The sequence below is a fragment of the Oncorhynchus mykiss genome, chromosome 9 (genome assembly GCF_057628025.1).
Source record: "Oncorhynchus mykiss isolate SJ-2025 chromosome 9, ASM5762802v1, whole genome shotgun sequence".
Lineage (NCBI taxonomy): Eukaryota > Metazoa > Chordata > Actinopteri > Salmoniformes > Salmonidae > Oncorhynchus > Oncorhynchus mykiss.
Window position 1 is genome coordinate 28,832,835 of NC_143030.1, and position 13,760 is coordinate 28,846,594.

At 41.0% G+C, this 13,760-nt stretch overlaps 1 protein-coding gene across 2 annotated transcripts in view; it reads left to right on the forward strand.

Moving 5' to 3' along the window:
- Nucleotides 1–261: 261 nt before the first annotated feature.
- The window catches only part of LOC110531831 (equilibrative nucleoside transporter 2), a 29,260-nt gene continuing 15,761 nt past the window's right edge, over nt 262–13,760 (forward strand). For both annotated transcript variants that reach the window (XR_016483186.1, XM_036987695.2), the window contains exon 1: nt 262–550. The gene's annotated coding sequence lies outside the window, so the exon portion shown is untranslated. The remainder of the gene's footprint in view (nt 551–13,760) is intronic.

Genomic DNA, 13,760 nt, shown 5'->3' on the forward strand with positions numbered 1-13,760 from the left:
TCCACAACATACCAGTGTCCACATTTTGAAGTTAGGCTCATGACCCTAAATGAGGAAAATTTATTTAATTTCATGGAGAAAACAAACAGGTTAACTAGTATTTTAGACAACTCAAAAGTGGAAATGGGTCAAAATGACCCGCAACATTAAGACACATTTCAGTTGAATGCATACAACTGACTAGGTATCCCCCTTCCCCTTGCCTCCTGTGTGAGAAGTTGAACACAACAGTTCATTGCAGCCCTCCCGTTATCATTTCCTATTGCCGAAAGAAATTGGGGGAGGAGCATCTCAGCAATATGCGATGCTGTGTTTGATTCTGCCGGGATCGTGGCAAATGAAGGTTACGCTCTACGTGAGCCTGTTACTTCAGCGTAACCATTCGTAACGATTTGGCGCTCGGGCCACGTGGAGTGATACATTTGCCGTGTAACAATTTTTAATTATGACCTTCATGTCGTCGCTTTGTTATTCACAACGACATCAGCTTTGTTTACCGTCGCGACAGTGAAAACATTGAGCTGACTACCACGTTTCTCGTCACTACAAGGTGAGTGGGCGCAATGTGAGTCTGGCCTCTTCTGCGGTTTGATACGGAAAGCGGGAATGAATTACTACAATTGTTTCAGTTAATCGTAGCGATCAATTGTTTGGAAGTTTAATCGTGTGAATTGGTTTTCGTCATTGTCTGCTTTGCGGTTAGGTGATGCGACAGACAAAGCCGCTCTTGTTCACCGAGCTTCTGGGATTTATAAAGGGGCCCCTTTTTGTAGTGTTGCTAGAATAATGTCGCCTGCTACAACTGTCAAATGGGTTGTTTAGTGAAATTAGATTATTGGTATTTAATATGCTGAAGGGAAATATACATCACATTCCCCGACATCTTTAGGCTGAGTACAAGTAACGTTACTCAAGTTTGTTCGTAATGCATATGCCCACGGAGGCATGCTGTAATTCACCGAAGTCTACGTCAAATCCTAAACCGTATTTTCAATTGAACTAGATGTATTTAATTCTATTGAAATTGCATATCTGTTGAAGAATGACGCGGCAGGTGCATTGCGGCGTGCTCTCAACAGTCAGCCAGTCAGCCTTTACAAACGGACTCTTTCACATCATAAGCCAAGACGGAGCGCTTGTTCAAATCGTCACCAAAGGACACGCAGTTTTGAATATTCATCATGGGAATTTCTGTAAACCGCCATGTGACATGCTTGCTTTCTGGACACCACATGGCCAAGACTGACGCAGTCGAGATTTACTCGTAATCCCTGATAAGAGATTCAGTGATAAAACTGCGCGGCCTCTTCTGGAAATTCTGGGTGATCGATCAGACGGGTTTATTTTCTGTACTGGTGTCTGCCATATTATTTGGAAGTGAAAATCAACAGTTCTACCGAGAAGGCCTCTTTAATTATTTGTTACTTTTATTTCTTATATTTTTTTAAAGGTATTTTTCTTAACTGCATTGTTGCTTAAGGGCTTGTAAGTAAGCATTTCACTGTAAGGTCTACCTACACCTGTTGTATTTGGCGCATGTGACAAATAACATTTGATTTGATAGGCTATATCTACATCTAGGATCTTAAATGTTTCCCTGTATAGCCTAAGTAAATAATCAAATGAGCTATTTGAGTAATTAAAAAAAAAAAATCACAGTGGAAAGGATTTGAGAAAATTCCACCTTTTTTGTTATCATTTTAGATATGAAAACAATGACAGAATAGATAAATCCTAATCTTTCTGTTTTGGTTATGACAGTAACAACTAGACTAGTTGGTGCTCAGAGACACTGATAAATCAGGGAGCTGCTCCACTTCCAATCTGGTCTACACGCTTGTGTGTGTGTGTGAGATGGAGAGAAGAAAGGGCAAGAGAGTATGTGTGTTGCCCATGAAAGTCATTTCACAATTACACAGTGCTATGACACATCTATGGCTTGGGAAAACCGGTAAAGATCTCTTTGTAGTCCTGCTGTTCAAGCCAGCCCATGTCCCCCAATAAATGCCGCTTTAATCTGATGGACAGCTATTCTGTATGCAAGACGGCCCATTCGGAGTCATGGGAATGAAAAACCTAAAATGAATGTCATTTATCCTACTCTACCGTTAATAGGCTACTGTCTGTGTGGACTAGTCTGCTAGTGTGACTTCTAGTCTAGAGGAACAGCAAGGTGCTGAATTGGTGTCTGTGGCTGTGTGTAGGGCAGTGACCGAGCGTTCCCAGAAACTGCCCAGAGTCACCGCTACAAACACATTACTTACTTATTCAGGAGACAAAGGGTGTCCTGTTCATGAGGATCCTGAGTGCTGTGCTTCCCTCATCACAGAGCAGCAGCATATTTACAACCCCACTCTGTTGGCTCTGGGCCCTGTTTCTCAAAAGCTTCTTAAAGGAAAACTCTACCCCCAAAAAATATATTTTGGTATTTGTTTAATTAGTCCATTGTTGATATAGTCCCAAAATATTTTTGCATGTTAGCAATCAGGTTTTCAAGATGTGTAGCTTCACAAATACAGAAATACAGCTGGTGTGATGCAAAACGCAGCATCATATGATGCAAAAAAATGCATCATGCTGGCAGAGCAATGGGACAAGGACATCCCGCCTCCTCTGGGCTCTTCCGGTCGCTGCCGGGCTGCGAGACAGACTGGGATCGAACCCAGGTCTGTAGTGACCCCTTAGACCGCTGCGCCACTCGAGTGGCCCAATGAATCGAAGTTTAATGCTAGTATTATTTTCTCCTTCATTGACATGAGGAGTGGTGGCTTGTGAAGCCAGATCTGTTTCTAAAATCAATATGGACAGCAGCCAGTGCTGAAAGTTGAGTAGGCTCATTTTACTAACGAGGGCTTTGTTGAAGAAATAAGAGGTATGCTTACCTGTTTGACAGACGCAATTATGTTTATCCATATATTTGTCGGTATAGCTATGTCCTCCAATAGTGTCACCATGCACTCCTTAATTAGGCCACCTACCTCCTTTCTGCGTCGGACTCAGGCCTCATGTCTGAGGTGGGAAATGTACTTCTGAAAGTACCATGATTAGATATATAATTACATCTCAGAATGAATTCCTTGCAAACAGCGAGAGTTTTGTTGCAAACAAGACACACTGGTTTGGCAATGGAGAAATCTGGTAAGATGAATATAGGTAGACCTATTAATAGAGACATTGTTGATTTTACCACAGTAATCAGATCTAATTATTATTATCATTCAATTGATTATCCCACTAACCATGTTTTAAATGTGTAGTGCTATGAATTGGGCAGCGAGGTGATTTGCTAATAGTCTAATTATGTTCTGGCCCGCCGACTAGCTACAAGCTCAGGAACAAATTGGCTGAAGGCTAAACCCAGTTAACAACCCCCCTTGTATATTGAAGCAATAAGGCCCGAGCAGGTGTGGTATTAGGCCAATTTTCCACAGCTAAGGGCTGGTCTTGTGCAAGACGCAATGCGGAGTGTGGACCACAGCCCTTAGCCGTGGTATATTGGCAATCTATCACAAAACCCCGGGGTGCCTTATTGCTATTTTAAGCTAGTTACGAACGTAATTAGAATAATAAAATTAACAGTTTTGTCAAACCCGTGGTATGATATCCTCTACGGGATTGGTGTCCCTATACCGGGATGGTTGATGCTAATGTGACTAGAGTGACGTTCTAACTAACATTAAACTTTCCAGGACATAGACATGTCTTATATGGGCAGAAATATTAAATTCTTGTTAATCTAAGGGCACTGTCCAATTTACAAATCTGTCGTTCTGCCCCTGAACAGGCAGTTAACCCACTGTTCCTAGGCCGTCATTGAAAATAAGAATTTGTTCTTAACTGACTTGCCTAGTTAAATAAAGGTTAAAAAAAACTTTTAAAAACTATCCTGACGTTGCAATGCTCTACCAAGATGCATGACGAGGTTGTAAATACTTTGTGAAGCCTCAATTTTATATGATTTATAAAGCCTTTATTAAGCGGTGCTTAAAACACGGGTTGATGTCATTCAACAAAGAAACCACTCATTTGCTCATGGCAAAGTGCTATAAATTGGAAGGGAAACAGAAGAAGGAGTGGACAATCAGATAAAAAGCAAGGAATTCAAGACAAAAATCAGCTAAAAACCTCCTTGGCTTTGTGAGACGTATTATTTTGACAGTGTGAAAACATTAGTATTGCTATGTTATTATCTTTTATCGTACTGTTCCAAGTGTTGAACTTGGAAGTGTGACGGGGAGAACTGCCGAGAAGAACATTGTCCAAGCCTCGTCATATATCTAAAAGTCCAGTATTTATTTTTTTATAGAACGCATATCATAAGGTTATCTAACCTTCAAGTACCAGTCCTCCTTACGTACCCATTCTTTGCATTAAGTCATAATGAATTTATAATCCCTAACATCACCTGGCATGTGATTGTGTGCTGATAAATCAGCTAGATAGCTGGCTGATTCTGCATTTTTTTTCTTTCCCTCCCAAAACCTGTTTGACAGCAGCCAATGCCAAGTTATGTGAATGTGGGAGTAACATTTTGGTGTTCTTTTTTGACAAATTCCATTAAACGTTCCCAAGGCCTGTTATCACACGACTGCTGGCCACAGTGAAACCTTCGCCAAGTGTGACCTTGCCTGTCTATGACCTTCCGTGATTTGTCTTGAAAAAAAAAGACAATTCGCCTAAAACACTGAAAGGACAACTTTACTGAAATTACTCTTTCCTGCCACAGAATAGGTTGCCCTGTTCTATTTTTGTTTCCAGAGCCCTCGGGATATACAGTGCCTTGCGAAAGTATTTGGCCCCCTTGAACTTTGCGACCTTTTGCCACATTTCAGGCTTCAAACATAAAGATATAAAACTGTATTTTTTTGTGAAGAATCAACAACAAGTGGGACACAATCATGAAGTGGAACGACATTTATTGGATATTTCAAACTTTGTTAACAAATCAAAAACTGAAAAATTGGGCGTGCAAAATTATTCAGCCCCCTTAAGTTAATACTTTGTAGCGCCACCTTTTGCTGCGATTACAGCTGTAAGTCGCTTGGGGTATGTCTCTATCAGTTTTGCACATCGAGAGACTGAAATTTTTTCCCATTCCTCCTTGCAAAACAGCTCGAGCTCAGGGAGGTTGGATGGAGAGCATTTGTGAACAGCAGTTTTCAGTTCTTTCCACAGATTCTCGATTGGATTCAGGTCTGGACTTTGACTTGGCCATTCTAACACCTGGATATGTTTATTTTTGAACCATTCCATTGTAGATTTTGCTTTATGTTTTGGATCAATGTCTTGTTGGAAGACAAATCTCCGTCCCAGTCTCAGGTCTTTTGCAGACTCCATCAGGTTTTCTTCCAGAATGGTCCTGTATTTGGCTCCATCCATCTTCCCATCAATTTTAACCATCTTCCCTGTCCCTGCTGAAGAAAAGCAGGCCCAAACCATGATGCTGCCACCACCATGTTTGACAGTGGGGATGGTGTGTTCAGCAGTGTTGCTTTTACGCCAAACATAACATTTTGCATTGTTGCCAAAAAGTTCAATTTTGGTTTCATCTGACCAGAGCACCTTCTTCCACATGTTTGGTGTGTCTCCCAGGTGGCTTGTGGCAAACTTTAAACAACACTTTTTATGGATATCTTGAAGAAATGGCTTTCTTCTTGCCACTCTTCCATAAAGGCCAGATTTATGCAATATATGACTGATTGTTGTCCTATGGACAGAGTCTCCCACCTCAGCTGTAGATCTCTGCAGTTCATCCAGAGTGATCATGGGCCTCTTGGCTGCATCTCTGATCAGTCTTCTCCTTGTATGAGCTGAAAGTTTAGAGGGACGGCCAGGTCTTGGTAGATTTGCAGTGGTCTGATACTCCTTCCATTTCAATATTATCGCTTGCACAGTGCTCCTTGGGATGTTTAAAGCTTGGGAAATATTTTTGTATCCAAATCCGGCTTTAAACTTCTTCACAACAGTATCTCGGACCTGCCTGGTGTGTTCCTTGTTCTTCATGATGCTCTCTGCGCTTTTAACGGACCTCTGAGACTATCACAGTGCAGGTGCATTTATACGGAGACTTGATTACACACAGGTGGATTGTATTTATCCTCATTAGTCATTTAGGTCAACATTGGATCATTCAGAGATCCTCACTGAACTTCTGGAGAGAGTTTGCTGCACTGAAAGTAAAGGGGCTGAATAATTTTGCACGCCCAATTTTTCAGTTTTTGATTTGTTAAAAAAGTTCGCAATATCCAATAAATGTCATTCCACTTCATGAGTGTGTCCCACTTGTTGTTGATTCTTCACAAAAAAATTCAGTTTTATATCTTTATGTTTGAAGCCTGAAATGTGGCAAAAGGTCGCAAAGTTCAAAGGGGCCGAATACTTTCGCAAGGCACTGTAGGTGTTTTCTAGTGTCTTTCAGGAATTGTAATATTAGTCTGTAATAAACTTGTATTTTTTTTTATATATATATATTTTTTTACATATTCCCCAACCCATCAATTCTTAGCCTCTAGTCTGCGAAAATAAGTACACAATAATCCTCAGTCTCCCAAGTTTCTGCTTAATCAGCTGATTAAATTGTCATGGGGCAGTGATTGTGTACGTGCTATTCTCTTGATCGTCTAAAGTTCCCCTTCTCTCTGGGTGATGAGGTTGAGCAGGTCTCTCTCTCTCTCTCTCTCTCTCACACTCCTTCACAAGGTAGCGTTGTCCATGGTTTTACCCAGTTTCAACAGTTCTGCTTGACTGCTTGTTGTGTAGTTAGTTATGTTGAAATGACTTTGACCAGACAGATATAGGCCTACCTCCGGTCTATCACTAGACTGGGTGATCTCGGTCTCCGAGGCTGACGTGAGTAAGGTCTTGAATCAGGTCAACACTCACAAGGCTGCAGGGCCGGACGGTATTCCAGGGCGCTTTCTCAGAACATGCGCAGATCAGTTGGCAGGCATATTCACTGTACTTTCACATGTAATCCCCACATGTCTTAAAATGGCTACCATCATTCCTGTTCCTAAGAACTCTAAGGCTTCATGCCACAATGACTACAATGACTAAGTGCTTTGAAAGACTGGTTATGGCACACATCAACTCTATCATCCCAGACACCCTAGACCCACCCACCTAGATAAGAGGAATACCAATGTAAGAGTCCTGTTCATTGACTACAGCTAAGCGTTCAACAGCATTGTCCTCTCCTAGCTTGTCGCCAAGCTTAGAACCCGGTGACTGAACACTTTTTATGTCACTGTACTTGTGCACGTGACATTAAAAACTTGAAACTACTACAGTGCCTAGTGGAAGTCGACACAATATGATTGTCAGTACGTGCAATAGGCTGACTGGGGAGGTGATTTCCCTCATTCAAAGTCCCTGATAAGAGGATATTTGCATAAACTTTTCACAGTTGTGTTCAGTGGGTGTCACCGAGTAGACTGATTGCCCATTTCATTGCTCCACATTACAACACTCCGACCTTGTTTAACATTATCTAGTCTAAATATGGCATGATTCCACCCATTTGTAACCTTCTGTGTCACTTTCAAAGAAGAACCTTTAGCATGAAGGCCAACCACAAATTCCACTATTGTGGCTAATCCTTATTGTGGCTAGCTTCTAAACACATAACCCGGTCCGGTCAAGCAGCCTCACTAGTCAGAGGAAGCTAGCTGGTTGCTTATAACATAAGCTTTGGACAACAAATGCTAGCTAGTAATTTACATGAACTGAAGTTCAACAAAAGTGGCTACCTAGCTAATACTTACTCACATGGATTCCTAAATCATTGCTAAGAATATTGAAAATTACTGCAGTTTCTACTGGTCATTGTTTTCAGGCTGGTTGCATTGGTCCTAGCTAGGTACCAAGATAAAGCTAGCTAGCTTCCGCAGAAGTTGCTAATAACATCTGTATTGAAGATATTTGCTAATGTTTTTTTAATGTTTAAAAAAAATCTTATTTCAAAGGCTCACACAGACCTTTTCCCATTTGGTTGAACAAATGATTAACAACGCGGTATTGTAAACACATCGTTCGTGGCCGGTGTGTGCTTGTTTGCAGACAGTGCTACCGAATAGTAGTGGTGGAGCTTGGCTTGAACATGCAAATTCAGCACACACAACATTCCATAATAGAATTATGTTATTTGACGTGTGAAATTAAAAGCTTATTTGATGCGTCAAATAGTGTTATTTGAAGTGTATCGTTTTTGACACGCAAAGACCCAAACAGCGTTCCATACTTGCAGTCTTCACATTTTCCTGCCTTTTAAATTAAATGTAAAAAAAGGATTGGGTAAATTAGATTTTTTTCCCCCCCTACAAATCTATAAAACGTACTCCACATATTCAAAGTGTGTGAAAGTTAGAGAACATTTTCTAAATTAAAAATACATTTAAAAGATGTCTTGATTGCAGATGTTTTTACACCCCAGAGTAAATAGTTAGTGGATTTCCTTTGGCAGACTTTACAGCTGTGAATCATATTCTGCCAATTTTGCGCAACTCTTACGGCAACATACAGTGCCTTTGGAAAGTATTCATACCCCTGCACTTATTCCACATTTTGTTGTTGTTGCAGCCTGATTTCCAAATGGACGCATTTTTCCTCACTCATTACATACATTTTTCCTACACACAATACCCCCCCAAAGCGAAAACATGTTCTTAGAAATTTTTGCTAATTTAATGAAAAATGAAATATCTAATTTATATAAATATTAACACCCCTGAGTCAATATGTGTTTGAATGACTTTTGGCAGTGATGACAGCTGTGTCTTTCTGGGTAAGTCTTTAAGAGCTTTGCACACCTGGATTGTATAATATTTGCACATTATTATTTTTACAATTCTTCAAGCTCTGTCAAGTTGGTTGGTTGTTGATCATTGCTAGACAGCCATTTTCAATTCTTGCCATAGATTTTCAAGAAGTTTTCAGTCAACTGTAGCTAGGCCATTCTGGAACATTCAATGTCGTCTTGGTAAGCAACTCCAGTGCATGTTTGGCCTTGTGTTTTAGGTTATTGTCATGCAGACAGGTGAATTTGTCACCCAGTGTCTGTTGGAAAGCAGACTGAACCAGGGTTTCCTCTAGGATTTAGCCTATTCTTAGCTCTATTCCGTTTATTTTTGTCCTAAAAAAACTCCATAGTCCATGCCGATGCCAGTGATGTTGGATTTGTCCCAAACATGACGCTTTGTATTCAGGACATAAAGTACATTTCTTTGCCACCTTTTTTTGCATTACTTTAGTGCCTTATTTGCAAACAGGATGCATGTTTTGAAATATTTGTATTCTGTACAGGCTTCCTTCTTTTCACTCTGTCTGTAACGGCTTTCCTCCTGGGAAGGAGAGGCGGACCAAAATGCAGCGTGGTTATAATTCATGGTTCTTTATTAAAGAAACTATACATGAATAAACTACAAAACAAGAAACGTGAAAACCCGAAACAGTCCCGTGTGGTACAAACACTGACACAGGAGACAACCACCCACAAAACCCAACACAAAACAGGCTACCTAAATATGGTTCCCAATCAGAGACAATGACTAACACCTGCCTCTGATTGAGAACCATTATCAGGCCAAACACAGAAACAGACAAACTAGACATCCAACCTTAGAATGCCCACTCAGATCACACCCTGACCAAACAAAACATACAAAGCAAACTATGGTCAGGGTGTGACACTGTCATTTAGGTTAGTATTGTGGAGCAACTACAATATTGTTCCATCCTCAGTTTTCTCCTATCCCAGCCATTAAACTCGTAACTGTTTGAAAGTCACCATTGGCCTCATGGTGAAATCACTGAGCGGTTTTCTTCCTCTCCGGCAACTGAGTTAGGAAGGATCATCTATTAACATTTGAACATCTTGGCCAGGTATTGTTATAATCTCCACCCGGCACAGCCAGAAGAGGACTGGCCACCCCTCATAGCCTGGTTCCTCTCTAGGTTTCTTCCTATGTTCTGGCCTTTCTAGGGAGTTTTTCCTAGCCACGGTGCTTTTACATCTGCATTGCTTGCTGTTTGGGGTTTTAGGCTGGGTTTCTGTACAGCACTTTGTGACATCAGCTGATGTAAGAAGGGATTTATAAATACATTTGATTGATTGATGCCTGTATCCTTGTAGTGACTGGGTGTATTAATACACCATCCAAAGTGTGATAACGTCACCATGTTCAATGGGATAGTCAATGTCTGCTTTTATTTATTTTACCCATCTACCAAAAGGAGCCCTTTCATGCGGGCGTTGGAAAACCTCCCTGATCTTTGTGGTTGAAACTGTGTTTGAAATCGAGTGCTCGACTGAGTGACCTGACAGTGCTGTTAAAGTATTTGCGCCCTTTCTAATTTTCTCTATTTTTGCGTATTTTTTATACTGAATGTTATCAGATCTTCAACCAAAACCTAATATTAGTTAAAGGGAACTTGAGTGAACAAATAACACAACAATTACATACATTTCCCCCTTTATTTCATAAACAAAGCTATGCCACACCCAATGCCCCTGTGTGAAAAAGTAATTGCACACAACTCAATAACTGGTTGTGCCTCCTTTAGCCAGATGCTTCCTGTAGTTGCTCAGTCTCACGTCACTGTGGAGGAATTTTGGCCCACTCATCCAGGCAGAATTGCTGCAACTCAGCAACATTTGTGGGTTTTCAAGCATGAACTGCTCGTTTCAAGTCCTGCCACAACATCTCAATTGGGATTAGGTCTGGACTTTGACTATGCCATTCCAAAACTTAAAATGTGTAAACTTGATTGTATGTTTTTCTTCTTTATCATTGTCTTGCTGCATGACCCAGCTGCGATTCAGCTTCAGCTCACAGACGGATGGCCTGACATTGTCCTGTAGAATTCTCTGATACAGAGCAGAATTTATGGTTCCTTTTATTGAGGCAAGTCATCCGGGACCTGAGGCAGCAAAGCATCCCCAAACCATCACACTGCCTCCACTATGCTTGACCGTTGGTGTGAGGTTCTTACTGCGGGAATGCAGTGTTTGGTTTTCACCAGACATAATGGGACCCATGTCGTTTGTCCAAAAAGTGGACTCAAGTTTGCCAAAAAAGCACCTGGATGATCATCAAGACTCTTGGAAGAGTGTTCTATGGACACGTGTGTCAAAGGTATAACCATTTTCTGCAAATCTTGGCACTACCCACCCCACCATTTGGGAGAGGAGCGTTGCCTACACTTTCAAATGCTCCAAAATCCATCTGAGGAAAATGAGTACCTAGCCTAGTTGGACACTTCTTTGTGACACTTATCAATTTCAACCCTTTCAATGACTCCCAAAGCCTTATTAGACCAGAACACACAGCACATTCTTTGTTTGGGAACTTGTTTTTATGGTGCAGTTTTTTTGTTGTTGTTGGTTATTTGAAATAAATGTTTTAGGTTTACTTATTTTTGCCCCATTTTTAGTATTTTGCTAATCCTTATTTGTTAATAAATACATGTTTTATAGTGAATGGTTGGTGTTAATGGATGGTGTAAACACTAGATAAAATTAAAATACAATCTTTAAAATGAAAATACAATGTAAAAACTATATAGATATAATATAGTCTGTTTTTAGCTTTGTCTTTTATATAACCACATGAATTAATTTATATACAACATTCGACCCATATTAATGAATTTATATAGCCCAGGGGTTCCCAGACCTTTTCACTCAGGCACCCCCCTCTTCCAGCACTGGGGAACATCCCATGCCCGCCTGCGTGCGGGCGCGCCACATCTATTTCGATGAGCACAATTATTCTTCACGACACAAACTGTTCACACCCCTCTTCTTGGTAGAGAATTTTGCAGGTTTTAAAGCTTATTTCCTGCAGTTCTACACATTATGTTATGCAAAGATAATGTTGCAGTTTTTTAAAGCAAACGGTCATGCACTTCTATTCACTTTGCCATGTCTAATGTGTATTCATGTGATATTTGAGTGAGTAATAAATTACAACAATATCCATCGGCTAAAAAACCTACATACAAAAAATAACGGTTGCTGACATGGGCTAGTTGATCTGGACATTTTTTATTTAAAAAAATGTTTTACCCCTTTTTTCTCCCCAATTTCATGGTATATAATTCGTAGCAGTTACAGTCTTGTCTCATCGCTGCAACTCCCGTACGGACTCGGGAGAGGCGAATGTCGAGAGCCGTGCGTCCTCCGAAACCCAAGCCGCACTGCTTCTTGACACAATGCCCGTCCAACCAGGAAGCCAGCCGCACCAATGTGTCGGAGGAAACACCGTACACCTGGCGACCTAGCATCCGCAAAACATCAGTCTCAACGTCAACAGTGAAGCGGCGACTCCGGGATGCTGGCCTTCTAGGCAGAGTTCCTATGTCCAGTGTCTGTGTTCTTTTGCCCATCTTAATCTTTTATTTTTATTAGCCAGTCTGAGATATGGCTTTTTCTTGGTAACTCTGCCTCGAAGTCCAGCATCCTGGAGTCGCATCTTCACTGTTGACGTTGAGACGGGTGTTTTGCGGGTACTATTTAATGAAGCTGCCAGTTGAGGACTTGTGAGGCGTCTGTTTCTTAAACTAGACACTAATGGGTGCCAGCGTAGCCAAGTGGTTTGAGTGTTGGACTAGTAACCGAAAGGTTGCAAGATCTAATTCCAGAGCTGACAAGGTGAAAATCTGTCATTCTGCCCCTGAACAAGGCAGTTAACCCACTGTTCCGAGGCCGCCATTGAAAATAAGAATTTGTTCTTAACTGACTTGCCTAGTAAAATAAAATGTACTTGTCCTCTTGCTCAGTTGTGCCCCGGGGCCTCACACTCCTCTTTCAATTCTGGCTAGAGCCAGTTTGCGCTGTTGTTCTATGAAGGGAGTAGTACACAGCGTTGTACGAGATCTTCAGTTTCTTGGCAATTTCTCACATCAGCCTTCATTTCTCAGAACAAGAATAGACTGACGAGTCTATTTGTTTCTGGCCATTTTCAGCCTGTAATCGAACCCACAAATGCTGATGCTCCAGATACTCAACTACTCTAAGGAAGGCCAGTTTTATTGCGTCTGTAAATCAGCACAAACAGTTTTGAGCTGTGCTAACATAATAATTCAAAATAGTTTTCTAATGATCAATTAGCCTTTTAAAACGATAAACTTGGATTAGCTAACACAACGTGCCATTGGAAAACAGGAGTGATGGTTGCTGATAATGGGCCTCTTTACACCTATGTAGATATTCCATAAAAAAAATCTGCCGTTTCCAGCTACAATAGTCATTTACAAACTTAACACTGTACTTCTGATCAATTTTATGTTATTTTAATGGACGAAGAATGTGCTTTTCTTTAAAAAAAATGAGTGTAAATACAATATTTATAGCCACACATGATTTAATGAAACATAGTAAACCATAACATTGTTTCACATTCTTTAACAGACTAATAAACACAATCACGCCTATAGACTACAGCTCGCTTCAGATTCCCCGGAGCTTCACAGCTTCCCCGGGAAAACTCAACGTATTGTAGCCTCACGCGGAGAAGAGAGTAGCGGAGGAAGGTTAGCCTCTGCTGTGCAGTGTTCTTGGTCAAATATTACCCTTTGCGGTGGTGCTCCAAGACCTTCACCAGCGACCGTCTATAATGCCTCTGTGACTTTCACGCATTGGTGAGCGCTTCAAAGGAAATGGAGGGTATGAATCAGACACCACACCAATAGAAAGCGTGGCTTTTAACTTAGCCTTGGTGTGAACATGCTGGCAAGTGGTCGGTCCTTGGTGAAAGCATGCC